At 36.5% G+C, this 20,681-nt stretch overlaps 1 protein-coding gene across 2 annotated transcripts in view; it reads right to left on the reverse strand.

The window, feature by feature from the left end:
• Positions 1 to 20,681, reverse strand: part of LOC111502284 (immunoglobulin superfamily member turtle) — a 278,977-nt gene that overhangs the window by 152,833 nt on the left and 105,463 nt on the right. The window lies entirely within an intron of this gene.

The raw sequence follows: 20,681 nt of genomic DNA on the forward strand, positions 1-20,681 counted from the left end.
ATGATTTTTTGAAAATTATGAAGCGACAAACTTCAAATTGAGTGGGCCCAAGTATGCCAACTAAATTTGTGAAGTTTTCTTCCTCATACAAGGAATTGGGCAAATTTTGGATATGCAGTTGATTACCTCTTTCACAGACAGATGGGGTTATGCCAAACTGGTTGTTTGTCGTTCACTTCAGCCTAGTTCTAGGAATGATACTCTGAAGGAATTCGATTTTCAATTATCGGAAATCATCGACTTTATGTTGATGAGATACTTTACCTTTCACTGACGAGTAGGAGCCTGCCAAGTAGAGGGCGGATGCCAATTTCAGCATCTGTTACGTTAATTTACCCGTAGATAACACAGCTTATACTTCTGCCAGTTTTCGAATTTTTTGCGAAACGATGCTCCGCGAGTAAAACAAGCTAAACTTTACTTTTGGTGAACGTCCCATTTGAGCAAACGTTGCCCTGTGAGTGAAAAAGGTAAACGTTTCCTTTGTTTAACGATTCAATTGAACAAACGTTGATATGTGAGTAGAAAAGGTAAACGTTACCTTTGGTGAAAGTCACCGATGATAAAACGTTGATTAGGAAAGGTAAACATTACCTTTGGTGAACGTCACCTTTGAGCAAACGTTGCTCTTTGAGTGAAACAGGTAAACGTTACCTTTGTTGAACTTTACAATTGGGCAAACGTTTCTCTGTGAGTAGAAATGGTAAATGTCTTTGGTGAACGTCGCCGTTGAGTAAACGTTGCTCTGTAAGTAGAGAAGGTGAACGTTACCTTTGGTGAAAATCACCATTGAGAAAACGTTGCTCGGTAAGTGGGAAAGGTAAACGTTACCTTTGGTGAACGTCATCATTGAGCAAATGTTGCTCTGTGAGTAGAAAAGGTAAATGTTGTCATTGGTGAACGTCACTGTTGAGCAAACGTTGCTCTGTGAGTAGAGAAGGTGAACGTTACCTTTGGTGAAAGTCACCATTGAGAAAACGTTGCTCGGTAAGTGGGTAAGGTAAACGTTACCTTTGGTGAACGTCATCATTGAGCAAATGTTGCTCTGTGAGTAGAAAAGGTAAATGTTGTCATTGGTGAACGTCACCATTGAGAAAACGTTGGTCAGGAGTGGGAAAGGTAAACGTTACCTTTGGTGAATGTCATCATTGAGCAAACGTTGCTGTGTGCGTAGAAAAGGTAGATGATGTAATTGGTGAACGTCACCGTTGAGCAAACGTTGCTCTCTAAGTAGAAAGAGTAAACGTTACCTTTGGTGAAAGTCACATTGAGAAAATGTTGCTCTGTAAGTAGGAAAGGTGAACGTCATAATTGAACAAGCGTTGCTCCAAAAGAAGAAACGGTAAAGGTTACCTCTGGTAAAAATTACCATCGAACAAACTTTGCTCTGTTGAATTGTTTGATTCTAATTTTTTTTCTCAAATCAGGATGAGGTCTGAGGACAGGCCTTTTGCAGGATGGTCGAATGTAGATGCGTAATATTCAGATGACGAATAACCCTGGATCAGTTGAATGAGAGAATTGTAGTATTGTTTGATTGTGAGATAAGAATAAATATTGAATTCTGCGATTTCGTGTTATCTGGTAACTTTAAGCACCAGTTAGGCGATATACACTGAAAATCGTTCGTTCGTACACTGAACTCGTAGCAACGTTCCATATAGCTTTCGATTGAATAAGCAGAACGAACTACTTAAACTTTTCAACTGGCTGGCGTCAATGTTTTGATTGATTTCCGGGTTTTGCCGTAGCCTTCTTTGGTTATAATCTACAAACGTTTCAACTGCAACTGCGGCAGTCATCTTCAGTCATATGAAAGAGTTGGCACGTTGATGCCGGAAAAACCCGGAAAGCAACCAAAACACAAACTAGCAACCGGCCTTCCTGTCGAATGTAATGTCAATTCAAACAAATGTCTATCCATATTCATATTATGACGGTCCATTAATTATAATGTACTCAAACTATGCTAGAATTGAATTTTTGACTATTCGTGAGTTGAGTTATCTGACGATCATATACAGGGTGTAACTTAAGTACGTTGAAATATTCAAGTGACGTATTCCTTAGACAATTTTAAGAAAAAAAGTCTATATGAAATTGTGTCCGAAAATACTGCGTTTCGGAGATACGGGGTGTTGAAATTGAATGTTTTTGTTCGCTTTTTGAAAATAACTCTTGCAAAAAATAAGTTATTTGCACGAAATTCGGTACCCGGGATTTTTTTGACGTGGAAAATCATAATTTCTTATTAATTTTCATGTAACATCTAGAGGGCGCTGCGTACGCTGTCATTATTTATTTCAAATTGCCTTAAATTTTTTGACAGTAAATTTTTGGTACTTTTCATGAAAAAACCTAATTTCCACGCCTTTTCTAAGTAAAAAAAGGTACACCTCCTCAACAACGCTGGAGGTGATCGTTTTCCAGATATTTACAATTTTCTATATCGATGCATATTACTTTACAGCCAAATTTGATTTCAATAATGTTCGTCACTCTCCGCTTGCAAATTGAGTTCATTAAATCGAGTAGGCTATGAAAGTTTGTTTATAAAAATAGAAGTTCGCTGTCACATTTTTAACTATTAATTGACATATTCACAGTTCGGAGTTTATAAAGTGATTTTTTGGTACCATGCCCGACTTTACGAATGCTGAAATGGCTGATATGGTTTTTGCATACGGCTTGGCTGACGGAAATTCAAGCGAGGCCAGACGCATCTATCAGGAAAGGTATCCCCAACGCGTGACTCTTTGTGCAGCGACATTTGCGAATCTTTTCCGGCGACTTTCCGAATCTGGAAACTTTGAAATTCTGCAGTAGGACGGCCACGGACTACAAGAAGTGTAGAATTGGAGGAGGCGGTTCTCGAAGAAATTAGTCAACTTCAAATGTGAGTCACATGACAGTTTACAGAATTTTAAAGAAACAGCAATTATATCCTTAACATATTCAGCGTGTCCAGGCACTTACGCACGTATCGAATTTGCTCAAAGGCTTCAAAGAAAAGTCGAACAATATCCGCAAATTTTATCGAAAATCCTCTTCACAGACGAGGCTAATTTTTCAACAAATGCTATCATGAACTTCCATAACAACTACATCTGGGCGGAAGATAACCTACATGCGATAACGCAAACTCATTTCCAAGACAGATTCTCTTTTAATGTATGGGTAGGCATAATTGGGGATTATTTAATTGGGCCCTATTTTCTCCCCTTACGTTTGAATAGAGATGCTTACCTACATTTTTTGGAACACGAGCTTCCCCAACTTATGGAAGATGTTCCTATTGGTCTCCGAAATCACTCTTGGTTTATGCACGATGGAGCTCCTGCTCATTTTAGTGTGATGACAAGAAATTTTTTAGACGTAGCATATCCCCAACGATGGATAGGAAGAGGAGGCACCTAAAATTACTAGTTTATGCTAGCCCCATTGAAAACGAGGAAATGTTGAGGGATCGCATCATAGCTTGCTGCGAAACGATAAGAAACACTCCGGGCATTTTTCAACGAGTGCGGAATTCTTTGATGAGGAGAGCAGAAGCGTGTATCACTGTTGGGAGTCGTCACTTTGAACAGTTGTTGTAATAGTTGTTTCGTTCAATTTCTATTTTCTTAATAAATAACATAGTACTTCTCCGAATTGTTTTTTTTTTACAAACTCCGAAATGTAACACTTTCTAATTGAATAATTAAACCTGACAATTTTTTTTTAATTTGCATTGAATAAACAGTTTGATAATGCTTAGTTTAGAAGAAGTCTGTACGGGTATACTGCGTATAAAGTTTGATGAAAATAACTAAGATTCCAAAAAAGTTGTGACAAAAACCTACCATGTTTTGAAAAAATTCAACAATCTGTATTTCGAAAACGAATCATTCTTCGTTGAACATTTTATAGGAAAAAGTTGTTTATTTTGACGATATCCACCACATACTTAGTTTTTGTAATGTTCTCAGCAACTGCAATATGCATCGATATAGAAAATTTGAAATATCTCTAAAACGATCACCTCTAGCGTTGTTGAGGAGATGTACCTTTTTTACTTGGAAAAGGTGTGGGAATTGGGATTTTTCATGAAAAGTACCAAAAGTTTGCTGTCAAAACAGTTAGGGCAATTTGAAATAAATAATGACAGCGTACACAGCGCCCTCTAGATGTTACATGAAAATTAATACGAAATTATGATTTCCCACGTCAAAAAAACCCCGGGTGCCGAATTTCATGCAGATAACTTATTTTTTGCCAGAGTTATTTTCAAAAAGCGAACAAAAAAATTCAATTTCAACACCCCGTATCTCCGAAACGAAAAATTTTCGGACACAAGTTCATATAGACTATTTTTTTTAAAATTGTCTCAGGAATACGTCACTTGAATATTTCTTCATGCAGAAACATATCGTTTCAACTATGTCTGTTGACCATTTTCGAATAGGATTGAGTGGTGGCCTAGTTTTTATTTTGACTAGAAGTTCAAATCGAGAAAATAATTCAAATATGTCAAATATATGTATCATTTTGGATAATGAGTTTGACAGTTATGACGGGAATCATGATTAACAAATATGATCGACCACAATGTAATCCTTAACGAATACAATCAAATGTCCCATAAAATTTTTAATGAATCAAAATTTTTTGCTAGTTTTTATGTTACGTGGTTTTAGAGTCTATACAAACATTTGCAAATTTGAAATTGTTATATTCAGCATGTTCTCATACGAGAATCACAGAATCATTGAGCTCATTTACCGAATTTCCTGAATTTCAGTACGAAAATGAAACATAGTATGGCAACCCTGAAATGCCCTCTCTTCCAAATCCGGAAAACGCACGTCTCCCATCCCAGTGTTTCGTTAATTATAGACACAAATGCTTCCAGCCAATAACAACACAATTGCCCGGATGTGAGGGATTATTCCAGAAATGCATTTGAAATATAAACGCATACTAATGGCTAGCCAATTATTTTCAGCCGAACGCAAATGCCTAAAGGCCAAAGGGTCGGAGCTCTAACAACGGCTCCTGAATTTCAAACATTCAACTGAAAATATTCTAGGTGGATACCCGTTAGTGTCTGTCTCCCATATGAGGGGGAAGGCATGTTTTCGTCGTTTTCTTTCGCCACCGACCGAACAAGGGTTGTTTTCCTTGGTGCCGTCGGACAGAGGTGGATTAAAGATGGGATGTAGTGTGTGTGCGAGTAGAATTATAAGTTTCACAATATGTCCTCGCTTGATATATCGGAAGAGGTTTCAAGATATGGTTATGACATTAACCTGAAAATTTGGTTTTCTGAAACAAGTCAAGAATGGGATCTGCAGAATTTAAACCCCTGATCACCAAATGATTGATCAATTACAATTTTCAAGCTGCATCTCATTCTGGATTTTTGAATTATTATATATACAATGTGAGCCAACTATCAGGAAAAGAGCATATTCAGAATGTTTGTAAAAGGGGCATTTTTTGACCTAAAACCATTGCAAATCATTCAGCTCCCCAGCAGCGAAATTGTTTTATAATTTCATGGTGCTGCAACATTTTTATTTTGTTGGTATTTTATAATTACTTTCAAAATGCTAATTGATTATATTAGACGAGCCGTGAATACAATATAGGTGTAGGCAGTGAAAGAGTTTTATAAATTCATCATAGAAACGTTTATAAAATCAAATTAAAAAACCGTTATGAAATGGTCACGAAATTATCACAGAAACGTTTTAAGAACTAGATTATAATAGTATATTATGCAACGATCATGTAATGATGGTTATTAAGACACGAGCATTAACCGGGATACGAAACGAGCCGAAGGCGAGTTTTGTATGGTATATGCGAGTGTATTAATAACCATTACATGAGAGTTGCATACGCTATTTTTTCTAAACCCGATAAATAATGAAAAACTATAAATGTTATATTTGTATTGAACACATTTACAGTAATTAACTCATATTTTAAAAAAAGAGCAACGTTTTTAATGGTATTATTATCATGGATATATGAAAACTATAAAGATTCTAATTATATTTACATTGAATATAACAACTGTAATTAATCTGATCTTTTAAAAATATTGGAGTCGATGGTATTCCTTCTATATCGCTGTTTTCAGATATTTTGATAATATAGGTAGGTAATATGAAAACTGATTTTGACAAATAAAGCAATTAGTTACTTAGGTTAGAATCTAGGACAAACAAAAGAACAGGATTCTTGATTGAAAAATTATGGGTTTCTATTGGTTGATAATCTGTATCGTTATGAAAAATCTGTATCATAATGGATATCATTATGAAACGGATTATGGTCATATATATAAGTGTATTGTTAGAGTACGGGTGTAGAAAAAACATATTTTCCTATAAATGTAAATTGTTTTGTAGCAGTTTTATAACACTTTTCTGCAAGGTTTGTATAATCTTTATAAAAATATTTCAAGCTCATATTATAACTGTTTTCTGTAGCTTTAATGAAATTATTTGAATGAATTCAAACACAATTTTGTTTTCATTTCCATTTTGTCACTTTAATTTATAGTATGGTATATTTACTACAATTCCAAAACGATAAAATAACTGTTATGAAATCAAATTGCTTGTGTGCATATAAAGGGCGTTTCAAAGAAAACGGCCCACCCAGTGTAATCGAACATTTCAAAGAACACGTCAATTTTTCTTTCTAGGGGGCTCATTCTGATATGGAAATCATACCCAAAACTTAACACCCCTGCGGTCAGCCACTAACACCCCTATTTTTTTAATGGCATGGGGGTCGAGTAATACGTCATTTAAAAGCTATTTTGTCCCTCTATAACTTTTTTTTTCGTAATTTTTTCATTTATTACTGAGAAATTAAATGTTGAACGTTTTATTTAAGAAAAAACAGAAAATTCGCTATCGCTCATTTTTTTACGGAAATCAACAAAAGTAATATCAATGGCAACACAATCAACAGATGAAATGTTAAATCATCTAAGAGAACAATTCGTTCAGGCCAGTCTCAACACCCTACACAGTAGGTTAATGGACTAACACCTATCAGAAAACAACTACTCCCCTGGCTAATACCACGAAGGGCGTTGGATTATATCCGACAGGTGTCAGTGCAGGATTCTTCACAGAAGTTATTCCTGCATATGCTGTTGGCGATACAACTGCCGCAATAGATTTTCAATTATTGGAAAACACTTGCAGACACCTGTCGGATATAATCCAACGCCCTTCGTGGTATTAGCCAGAGGAGTAGTTGTTTTCTGATAGGTGTCAGTCCATTAACCTACTGTGTAGGGTGTTGAGACTGGCCTGAACGAATTGTTCTCTTAGATGATTTGATTTATAGCCTGCTCTTCAAGTATGCCCACTGACTATACGTGAAAGATAAAATGTTCAAAATAACCTCGATCTAGTTCCATACAATGATACAGTCTACTTTCGAAAGCGTTCCTTACATTATTGAAGATGTCCGGAGTCAGAAATCGGCATGCCTGAACAATTCTCCGTTGCAGGTCTTCTAAATTTCGTCCATTTCGTCCATTTCAAAATGGACGACACTGTTATTTTTTCCTGCGCTAGTAGTTTTTGTTGAATCTAGTTGTCGCCGAACAAAAAGTAGATAGTTAGCCACTGTCACTTCTTCACGAATTATTATTCAGTCATCCTTGTTCACTATGTTACAACAAGGTTTATTCGACTGAAGAAAGAATAGAAATGTTTGCAACTTATTGTCGAAATAATGTGCTAAAGCTGCTGCAAGAATTAGTAATAGAATCATCCAGATCACAACGTGAGCCATGAATACGTTGAACAGAAGACCTGCTATCAAGGTTGCACGTGATGTTCGCGTCTCTAATCAGGCGGATGGTTCTTTTCTGGATGGAATCCAGCAGCTTCATGGTATGTTTGGGGGCAAAGCTCCATACATGAGAACAATACTCCAAAGAAGGTCTGATCTGAGCTTTATAAAGCATTAAAAGTTGCTGGGGTATGTACAGTTTTCTGATTCGGAACAGTGTTCCAAGCCTTTGAGAAGCAGCCTTTGCAATTCCAGCGACATGATTGTGCCAAAACATATTGGTGTCCATTTTAACCCCCAACAAACTTATCGAAGCCGAAAGCGGATCTGACATTATTATATCCGGTTCGGAGATATTTACTTCTTGGAGAAAATCGATGCTTGGGTTCTTGTGGCATTGAACTGAACCTCATTAAGATATGCAATCTCCTGCTGACGGTGAAGATGTCCTGAAATCCAAATGGAATGACGAGAATGCTGCTGTCGTCAGCAAAGCAATATATTGGATTATTGGTTTTTCCAATAACTCGTTGATATACAATAAAAAAAAAGGTTGGAGACAATATGGATCCGTGGAGATATTCATCGACGGTCACTTGCAGGGAACCTTCTTTCAGGAAGCTGAAGAGCCATACACAGAAATGATCCGACATTCAGTCATAGCATCGAAGTTTGGCCAGCAAACCCTCATGCTACACACGGTTAAATGCCTTAGAAATATTTATTTATTCATTTATTTCATACACTATTCTATAGGATGAACCCAATTACAAAATAGGGAGTAACAGTGGCATTTACATGATATAATTTGTGAATCTATATATAAACAGAACTATCAGTTAGCTAAGAAATGTCTTCTGATTTGTATAATCTGGCAGTTGAATATATCTTGGACATGACTAACAGAATTAGAGGTATCGCACATTGTATAAATTGGAGACTTTTTCATTATATTCGTACGCGGAGTGTTGAGATTAAATGTGACACTATTCCTAGATGACAGTCTAGGAACCCAAAAATTCAACATATGTAACAGTTGAGAGCAAGTGATGCTATTGTTTATGACCTTGAATAAAAAAAGAAATGAATAATATTTACGCCTTACCTCGAGACTACAAAAATTGTGAGTTACAAGCAATTCATAATAGGTTATTCCTAAACAGTAGGATACGTGCCTTTAAGTTCAAAAGACATATATTTTAGGAAGCGCCTCTATAGGTCTTCTAGTTGATTTATATGAACTTGATAGTAGGGACTCCACACAACAGATTCATATTCCAGCCTAGAGCGAACAAAAGTGAAATAAAGTAATTTCAATGTTGAAGCTTTTTCGAAGTGTTTTATATTTCTAACTAAGAATCCATACATGCGATAAGCTGCTGTTAGAGTAGTGTTAATATGTTTATTGAAAGAGAGGGATGAATCAAAAGTAACACCTACATCAGTGAGTGTGTCAGGACGCTCCAGAACTTAATTGTTTATGACGTAGTTGTGTAAATTCAGGTTTTCAGTGAGTAAGACATTACATTACATTTGGATATGTTGAGAGATAGATTATTCTTTCGACACCATGTAGCAACACGATTTAAATTCAGGGCGAGACGTTCGCAATCATTAGAACATGTTATACTGTGATAGAGTTTCAAGTCATCTGCGTATAAAAGGAAATTGACATCAATCTCAGCTCAGCATTAATGAACATATCAAATAGTAGGGGTCCTAGATTTGATCCTTGTGGTGCACCAGATGTGGCTATATATTCGCTAGACTTGAGGCCATTGAGTTGGACGTACTGCCTACGGTTGTGAAAATACGATTTGAAGAGGGTAATTAATTCATTGGATAACCCAAAAGTCGAAAGCTTGTTGAGCAGGAGACTATGGTCAAGTCTGTCGAACGCTTTAGAAAAATCAGTGTAGATGACATCAGTCTGAGACTGACAATCAATACCCTCTGCGATACATTGAGTGATTGTTACAAGATTCGTGGTGGTTGAACGTCCTTTCATGAAACCATGTTGATTGGGGCTAATAATGTTGCTGACATGACAAATATTAAGCGCAACAGCCCTTGATTCTCCTTGTTTCTCGATTGCGTTATTCCAAATATGTTAATCTTTGTTTCCGAAAGTCATATTGATGATCTCTCAAGATGTTGAAGCCTTACAAATATTTGAAAATATAATGGTTTAAGACTTTCTCCATGATTTTTGATATCACTGATAGCAAAGCGACTCGTGTATAGTAATTTGGAAGATTTTTGTTGCCCTTTTTAGGAGTAGGCTAAACGCGAGCAATCTTTCAACAAGAAGTGAAGTTTTTTGCTTTTATTTATCCTAAGTTTGCGGCTGTTGCGAGCATTAACAAACCTAGTTCGGTTTTCGGCACTGGGATTTTTGCGCCACTGCCGATAGGCGATATTTTTGAAAGCGACAGCTTGCTCGCAATTTTTGTTGAACCAAGGTTTGCCGTTTTAATGCAATAATATTTCTGAAAATTTGATGCCTACCTACTATTATGTAATTGTACTATAGTACTCCATACATTGGACATGAACCACACATCCAAGAATTCCGAAATACGATAATATGGTACGGGAGCAGATTAGGAAATGGGTTAATGAAGAACGTAAAGAGTACTGTAATGATTCAAAGAGAAAATAGAGTTGTGTAACAAAAACAAGCAATGCATTGGCCGCGGAATTGGCGACGGTGGTAGTGCGCCCGACTCACGATCGGAAGATCGTGGGTTCGATTCCTGCTTCGACCAGATATTTATCTCGAGAGACTTTATCTGGTTGAAGCTGGGATAGTTCTGCAACCGTGTTAGGAATCACACGTTAGTCCTTAGCTCGCAAAAGTTTCTCAACTTCTGAGAGTTGTCGTTCGTATGGGACCGACAGCTGATTAACGGAAAAACAGATACAGATCAGATTTTTTTTAACAAAGGGAAAAACAAGTTTGTCATTTCATGTGAATGTAAGCCACTGAAAACCAGGGGGCATCTGAAATTATATCCAGAAGAATATGATACACATCCAATGCTGGACCAATTGTACGAACTAGAATGGGGCACGTGGTCGTTGGAATGGCTACTATCAAAAAATGTTAAGAAAAATGCGTCATCACTGTTTTCCGGAGACAGTTTAGTTGACCCCCAACTAGCAAAAAACGCTCTTCAGTCAACTAAATGAGGTACTCAAGACTTTTTTCTTCGAAATAAACATACTACTCTTTCTTCAAAAGTGAAAATGTAAATCTTTCGAAAAGAAAACAGAAGATATCTTCCTTTTACCTTACTATCGCTTGTAGTTCCGCAAGCATCGAAAGTTACACTGAAAACGTAGTTCTTTCGTTACCTGAAAATTTTCGTTTGAAATGTCCTTTCAACTCCACTCAACTCAAACATATATGAGTTATTTTGTCGAGAAGTTGAAGGGAGAATTGAACTTTCGTCAAAAAACTTACCACGGGCCTGCCAAAATTGAGATATGAATACATTATTTTCATCTCTCCTTCGTGTATACCGTTTAAATACTATAGGGGCTGGGGTGAAACTTTCCCATTTCAGTTTGTCACAAGTTATTTGTATATTAATAACTTCTAATTAGTAAAGTTTCACTCAGAAACAACAAACTGATGATTCAATAATTTTTCTAGCAAACCTTGAACACAATTCCTCTAGAAAGTGACAACAAGTTATATGGTGGAGTGTAACTTTCAATTGTGTGTGTCAATTCGACATACAACTACAATAAACCCTCGCGGGTTCCATTACAACCTGCGTTTATTGTAGCTCAGACCTATCCAAACTCTGGAAAATGAATCCAGCTCCTCAACTAAACCGACTACTTCATTTGGTGAGTGATCTTTTGAGGGTGCTGGCAAGAGTGGTACTCTACCAATCACTAAATACCTGATCCGGTTGGCAGCGATAACTCGCAAGTGGACGTAATTGGCCGTATCCTCGAGGTGCGTACTATACTTTTTTTACGACTGGCCTTAGAAAGGAATGAACAATTTTTTTTGTTTGAGATTTTGGCTTTCCATAATGAACTCATTCAGTCAGAACTGACACGCGTTACTGCTGAGCTACTTTGGCGATTACCAATGTGATATTTGATTGTGATATGAATAGTAAACACAATTGATATTTACTTTGTGAGTGAATGAATGAATTTGAAGATTTTTGAAAAATATGATAATGTCAGATAATGTACGAACAGGTATATTTTGGTCTGTAAAATATTTTCAAATTCCTGTTGCTTGGCTGTTATAGTTCATAGAATTAACGGAAGTATGCTTTACTTCAGAGGGGTCTGGTAAATGATTGGCTGTTGGCTGGTGAGGTTGAATAATTCAGTTTTAACCTTTATGAAATTAATAGAAGGAAAAAACGGAGTGGTGTTACCTTCGAAAACAAATATTTTCCTCTGGAGCTTCCTTAATGAATTGATTTATGTGTTTACTGGGGAGCGTCAACGATTTCTTCGGTTTATAACCATCAGATGTGCGTTTTAGAGAAGCACGTAATTTGGAATATTTGCTAATGTACAATTTTTTTTGATATTCAGGGTACTCCGCGTGAAATAAATTGCCCATAATGTCGATGGTTTCGGAGTTTTTGCTGAATCTTTGAAATAAACGAGAAACACAATTTTTGAAATTATATTCGTATTTTTCTCTTGATTTTGCTGGCAGCGAATTATTCATCACAATATTTGCTTGTTCGGTTATACCTGGTAGGGTAGCACACATTTTTTGATCGTTATCACTCATTTTGAGTTTTTACGAGATACTTAATGACAGCTTATAATTAAAACAAGTGGTTGTCGATTCACGAATATAACTAGATTCATTACCAAGCTACAAACTGTTGAACAATGAATTTACTGAAAGTATGATATTTATTTAGATTTTACGAAAGTCGTGTCACGAAGTGTTCTGGCGATGTATTAAATCTATTGGAACTTTTGGAGACATCCTACATTTGGTTTTATGAGAGAGAGGACATTGGCAGATCAAGATCTTCAGATGATGTGGTGCTGCAGGTTTTTCCGGGTTTTCCTGCAGCTGAAAAAGCAAATGCGCCACTGGAATCAATGAAGTCGCCCCGGAGCGACAATTAATTTTTATTGTTGTTTTCATTTTAACTTCGAAAATAAAGTTATTTTTTTACAGAGAATTTGAAGAGAAGCTTTTGGACAATTGAATGTATACATGAGATCATATTTAACAGAGTAAATGTTACATCTCATATTTCTTTTTTAATTTCTTACGGAAGTGGCCGCCATTAATTTAGAATACACGTGTATTCTCAATGAGTCATTACCCACCTGTTGTCAAACGCGTAATGATAACTTTGAAATTGAGAGAGTAGAAAAAAATGTTCTAGTGAATTTCCTTTTGACGAGTAATCCACTGCAAGGTTGATAAAGATTGATAAACAAATTTCGAATGCAATAAAATATATTCTCTGTCTCATCACGTGTCTCATCTCATACAGAGAATGAAGGAATCAAATTACACGTATATCGAATTGTGAAGTGTTCATTGGAATTTCAATTTATTTCTCATTTCTCCGCTATTATATGGATTTGTTTTTTAATTTCAACTTCCTTCTGAACGAAAGAAGAAAAAATGACTGACTGACGATGACCTACCAACAGAAAGCCCAATGGACTGTAACCGAAATGAATTAGTGACGAGGGAGCTCATAACAATTATGATAAATTATGGTCGTTGAAGCCATACATAACTTCATTATCGATGAGGGATTTCCAATAAACCTATCCAAGTCTAAATGCCCTTCTGAACCTGAAGAGATTGATCAATGGTTTGCTGATATTATACTGAAAGTTTTATATCGACAATCCAAGCACCCACATATGGTTAGGGTCAACCAAAGGCCTGTGTCTAGCCTAGATATGTAATGAATTTGATTCGTATTGACGTTGACGTCAGAGCTTGTTCAATGATGTCACAAAGCAATCGATCCGTGCGCGGGAGCTGTGGAACGCTCGAGGCCGTGTAGTCTGATCTGAAATTAATTCATTGTATCAGATAAATTCACTGAACATCGTATGCCGTCGACATTTCGAGACATTAGTCTCCATATCTGCGACAGTATCACTGTGTTGAACTTTTTTACTGAACCTCGATCTATTATTCTACAAAAAACTTCCCCTCAAAATATATTTCTATGAAAACAAATGTCATTTTTCAAAAGTGGATTACCTATTTTTAGAACATACCAGAAAATAACTCTATATTTTCAAAAAGTACCTCAAGGATCAATATTGTGACCCCTGTTATTTCACTTTATGAGTGACATAAACTTCTAGTTCTAGTTCATTGTACATTGGAACTAGTTGACATTTCAACAAAATTTCACACTTTTCCACAATCACGAAACGATGTTGATAGATGATTTTGACACGAAAATAATTTCTCTCACAAGCTCTCGTTTATGTGATTTTTGGCCTCTCTGAATAGCCTTGGGTAGTAACCTCTGGTTGAAAATCTTGCGCTTCAAGGCAATGTCATGTCTGCCCTCTTTTATACTCATTCAAACGCGATTTAACGCTTCTTTCCATGGTTTCGATGTAGAACGAATCACAGCTACACGGTAGCTACACAGCTACATGGTATTGACCCTCCCTGGGGAGGGTCAACTTCAGCACAAAATGTATTCGTTACACAAAAGCGCATTATACGATCCATGGCAAATATTTCCCAAGTGTAGAGTGTATTTTAAAAAGTATAATACTTCAACTCTTGCATCAGAAATGTGTGTATATGTGTTTGAAAATAAGTCAAATTCTACATCAAATAAGAGTATTCACCACAACGATACGAAAATCAAAAACCAGTTCCATGTGCCAATTGCGAAATTAAAAGTGACTTATTCTGTTGGTTGACACTGGAAGTCACAGCATTCTGGAAATCACCTCTGACTCCAACTGTCAACTACGAAGTGCCTTATAAAGTACTGTTCCCAAGTAGAGAGGGCTGGATCCTCCGAGAGAAGGAAATATTAAGAGCAGATAGTAGTTGGTTCACAAATGGATGAATCCAACCTCATACACAAGTCAATAAATATCATCGGGCAGTCAAGTGGCGTTGGAAGTTCTTGGCTCCTACCTAGTAACGTCTAAATTGGTAGCATATTGCCAAATATGCGGCAGAGCCGTACTCTCACTATCTGATCTGAAAGACCACTCACCATACAATCTAATCGACTTCGTTGAGAAGCTGGATTTATTTGGTCGAGTGTGAATAGGTGTGAGTCACAATAAACCTTTACGGGTTGCGGTGGAACGTCAGATAAACCCACTCACTTTGGACCTAAACTGAACTAACCTATTCTGTTTTTGTACCTGATCACCATTATCATATGCATTAGGTGATTCTGAATCTGAAGTTGTCAATTGGGATGTTTGAAAATCCTTTGAAAAAGCCCCTTCAAATTTCGGTTTCATCTCACTTTTAATTGTAGTTTTGGCGGTGAAAGGTGTTTTCTGCATCACTTGATTTATTTGAGATGCTACTCCAGTATTGGTTGATATTACTTTCAAAGGTGTTATTATGGGCTCATAGATTCTCTCGAGTGCTGATTGATCACCTAGACGACTACTTTTGATATAATTGAATTTCTTTCGAACAGCAACATTTGCAAATCGTAATCCTAGAGGATGAGTTAGCAGAGAAATCATAACATTCGTCTTGCCGCAGTTAGAAGGTCCAATAATCAGATTGCGAATGGATAGTGGAAGTAAAGATCCATGACGCTGTTTGACACCGCTTCTTGATCCACCACCCACTTTTTGGTCGAAATTATCGATGGAAAATTGCTGTTTCTGCTTTAGTATGCGCATTGTATGACAGTTGGAGACTGGTTTCATATCGATTCCTTTATTCAAATGGGGGTTATGAGTCGATGCAGATCTATTAAATTGCATTCAAATAAAACTGGTAGAGGATTGATCAATTCCCACATCAATAATTTACCATTCGAATTACATTTACCTGGCTATCAGTATTGTGGTCCTGGCACCAAATTGCGGAAAAGATTGGCGAGATGTGATCCGGGTGTCAACCAGCATGCAAAAAACACGATATTGCATATTCACAGAATCCCGACAATTTTGCAGCTAGACACATGAGTCAGAATACATTGGTCTAAAAATTCACACTAATCTTTCTAGATATCTGAAGGCTTCAAAGTAATTGTATAATTAAAAAAAACACAGAGCATATCGGTTAAAAAATTGTTTTTATACATTAGCAGAGATTTTAATACTCATTAGATCCGTTCTTCCTTCACTATCGCCTCATTTAATAATTAATTTTCATTATCTTCATTTTATTATGTTGACAATTTCCTGTACAACTGTATATTGTCTTCACGGAAATAAAGTATAATTATTATTATATTCGAGTTTTTATCGATGGCACAAACAACACGAAAATCAGAACCGATCATTTTTCGGCTCACGACGTTTCCTTCAAACCATCTTGGAGATGGTTCCCTTTGTGCAATCTCTTTATTGATTTCAAGTTTCCCAACCTATATAAAATCTTCACGAAACTCGAGAAAGCTTTCATACCATTAACTGGAAACACAAAATGAATTATCCTTTGATACGGCATCTTCTACAAGGTTAACATCAACGTCTCTGTGTAGTAAATGCAGTTTGTGCCGAGTTTCCTAACATCAAACTCCCAACAAAACAAAGATACTATAGAGAAGTTTAAAACTAGCGAGTTAAAATTAAATCCCTCACAACGACAGCGTGCAGGTATGGACGCTAAAGAAGTTGTCGCTATGATTTCCCAAGAGACCATAACTTATCGAACAATCCTGACGGGTTATCTCCAGAGTGTCCAGATTTCTAGTCAGGAAGACGACTTATAGCGGACCATTGCCAGAAAGCATCTTGTTATCCACGGACTTACCTTTATTTTCCTCGTTATGGAATGTTTGTCTGGAACTATACGGTGCGCGACAAAAGTATTCCAACTCATTAAATTGTTTTTCAAAAAATTGTGAACTATTTAGAGAACTTTCTGGTCAGTTGGTAATGCTGCTATGTTAGGAACAAGGAGTAAATTCAAACTCCACCTATGATACGATGTAAAAGAGAGCAGCCTGGCTCTCTATAAGAGTACTGATCCGTTCATTTCGTTGAGGTATCAAATTACGAGGGTAGTACCAGAAGTACCGTGCTTAATAAAGAAAACACACACATTTTGGAAAAAAGTATTAATTTTCAACATAATCTCCTTGCAGCTCTATACACTTTTCCCAGCGACGTTCAAATGAGTTCGATGCCATTTTTATAATAAGAACTGTCTTGCTTCTCAAATTAGCCATTAATTGCCGACATCACTTCTTCATCGTTGGAAAATCTTTGACCACTGCATCATTTTTTTTCAAGTTTCGAAACAGAAAATGATCCGAGGGTATATGATGGAATTGGCCGATCCTTGATGAAAATCCATAACTAACGTATTCAAAAAACACTTTATTGTAAGATTTTCACTAAACGATTTCACAAAAACGCAACACGTGTTCCGCCATACAATGGCTTCTTCTGGCGTATTTTTACTAACTTATTCTACATATTCAATCCTAAATATACCTTATTCTACGATTTGAAGTACCTACATTTCAAGTATCTGATTTTTACCTATGTTTGTAATTAATTAAATTACCTGAGCTTTTGTCCCAGTTTCCACATTTGAAAAAATATTTAGCAACGGGCAGTTATTCAATTCTAATTGATCATTCAGTAAATTACCCGAATTCCTCAATCTACTGATTTCTAAACATTCTGGAAGATTGAGCTCAAACTCTTCTCTTCTAAATGTAACACATCGTATTCATGATTGAACTCATATCATTCTGCTAAAAGGTGGTTTGCAAATGTGGAATTGGTCTTTCTATTTACAAAACGACTTCTATGGTCTTTAATTCTTTGGAAAAATATTCTCCCTGTTTGGCCAATATATATAGTTTTGGGCAAGAGCCACAAGTCAGCTTATATACTCCTGATCTATCCGACACCGAAGTTTTGCCTTTATTGTTTTTAATAAATTTACTCAGACTATTATTCGTTCTGTAAGCTACGTTAACGCATTCTTTCTTCAAAAAACGGGCAATATTATTGGTTGGTTCACCCAAATATGACAATGTCCAATAACTGACGTTATTGCATTTCAAATTTGGGATGACCAGGTCCATGACTTGCTTTTGTAGTTTTTTGGAAAGAATGGAGTCTATAACATCAACCTTATAACCGTTGTTGACCGCGATTTGTTTGATCAAACTCAGCTCTCTCTGGAATTACTCTTAGACAGTGAAGCATACTATTGAATGCAGCAACTTTTTGCTGGTAAGGGCTTGTGGAGGAATTATGTATGATAATGTCCGTGTACGATGGTTTGTGGAAAGTTGCAAATTTATGTTTATTGTTATTTGTCGTAATGGTTAAGTCAAGGTAATTTATTGAATTATTCACCTCCCTCTAAGTGGTGAATTTTATTGACGGGTGAAAGGAATTGTCATATTCAATGAACTTGCCTCATTGCCTATCTGTACCAGTAAAATAGACTAAGATATCATCTACGTATCTGACTAGAAACTGTTAGTTAACTGATTATTATGGATTTCATACTCAATGCTATCCATGAAAATTTCAGCCAGCAAGGGACTCAAAGAGCTCCCCATTATTACTCCTTCACTGCATGAATAGAATTTTTCGTTGAACTGGAAATAATTTTGATATAGACAATAAGTAAGTTAATCTAAAATTTCCTGTTTCATCAGTGGATTCTGTCTAAAAGACACCCAACCAGTCCAATTGGCGGAATCTGTATAAAAAAATCCGTTAATCAGGAATACTCGGAAATAAATTTCGGACATCGAACGATATTAGTTTTGTGTTATCAGAAAAAATCAAGTTTTTAATTGTTATATTACATAATTTTGTTTCTAACAGAACTGCTTTGTTAATTTTCCATTTTAATATGTATGTCTTATTCTTATACTTCGGAGTCCTGAAGATGAAACAATAAAGTTTTGAAACGTCGACAATTTATAAATTGGTTTTCTTCAACATTTTGACCGAATTCCCTCCAACTTGACAATCAAAATGAGGTTTGAATCAATTTTATAAGGATTTCTGATCGTTTTACGGTAGGTGCCGTTACAAACGACAACACAGGTCTAATCGGAAAATTGGTTTTGTGTAATTTATTAAGAGAATACAGTTTCGGTGGTTGTAGATTCATGATCAATGATCTACATTTATCCTTTCCATTCATAACCAATTCTATTGATTTAAGGATTTCCTTAACTTTTTTCTGGTATATAGTTGTAGGGTTATTCCTCAGAATCCGAGGGGACTGAATCTGGAAAAAAGGGTGCATGAGGGAGCAATTCAAATTCAAATTCATTAATTTTGGTCGTTGCAATAATCGATTTATGAGCTTGTGCATTGTCTTGATGAAAAACATTTTTTTCTTAGCCAAATGCGGTGGTTTTTGCTTGATTTCTTCACTTAAACTTTGCGATAATTTCGCATTACACTCGCCGTTGATAATTTCACCTTTTTTAAGATAGTCATTGAAAATTATCCCCTGCGTATCCCAAAAAACCGATGTCATGACCTTGCCTGCAGGTGAAATGGTCTTCGCCTTCTTTGGAGCCGGTTCTCTCTTTTGAGAGAGATATGAAATGACGCAAGGATTCTGCTCTGTTGCTGTCAAACTTCGCTAAACACTCAATTGAAACATCTTCACGACACTGTCTGTCTCATGTCCAAATTTTCAGATAATATATGATGAACCGCACTCTCGAAATGCCTATTGAGTCTGCCAGCTCGCGCACTTTCAGTCGACAATCATTCATTACTGCTTTGCGGATTTTCCTCACCATTTCTGGAGTGGTCAACTCATTTGGTCGACCACTGCGATGCTCGCCTTGGCGGCCTCGTGCAAACTCTGCCACCCAATATTTTACTGCTGTGAATAGAGGAGCAGAATCACTCAGGTCATCTTTTGAATTGGTTGGGCTGATATCTTTCAAATAAAAGTACTGTACCACATTACACTGACTAATTTTCTCTATTTTCAAAAACTCGCCGGAAACGTTCGCTATTGATGACTGTCAAACAAATGTTAAATAACGCAGCGTCTTCAAACTTGAATCATATGCTTTATAGATTGTGTATTTTCTAATGTAGTGATATTTTTCAAACAACTACCGCCATCTCCAGGTCAGGCCGGGTACTTCTTGGACCACCCTCGTAACATCTCTTGTGAATTGTAAAAGTGCATACACTTTCGCTTGGAACACGTATGTGATTTGGCAGAGGAGGTAACTATGTAATATAGATTCCTTCTCGTGCATTATATTCCAGCTACCGATCCATGTTCGGGTATCGACTCGTGTATCAACCAGCTATTTCTGCAAAGCATGTTCTGATCGTCATCCACTTCTCATGGGTTGTAACTTCAACCTTGAAGTGCGTATTGAAAGAGTATTTCGTTGATACATGGTCTATGAATACGTTTGATGTTCGTTCAAAAACGTCTCCAATACTGATATTGCTGTGGTTTTCATTGCACCCGTTATTTCCAACTATGAAAGATTTTGCGCTCTATGAAGCTTGGTTCATCTTGGTCTTTCTAGATGTTGGTTCCAAGTCAGCCTGGTATCTAGTACATTTAACCTTCACTATAGAGTTGCAGAGGTCTCCCACTTTGGTCTTCTTGGTCCACTGATATAGCCAATTTGAATAGCCTTCAGATTTTGAACATTGAATGACTAATTTTGTAAGACAGCAGATCAGATACCTGCCTGGTGTCATCC

This window comes from Leptinotarsa decemlineata, unplaced genomic scaffold (assembly GCF_025532065.1).
Source record: "Leptinotarsa decemlineata unplaced genomic scaffold, Ldec_3_MD MMD2_tig00026336_RagTag_RagTag, whole genome shotgun sequence".
Classification (NCBI taxonomy): domain Eukaryota; kingdom Metazoa; phylum Arthropoda; class Insecta; order Coleoptera; family Chrysomelidae; genus Leptinotarsa; species Leptinotarsa decemlineata.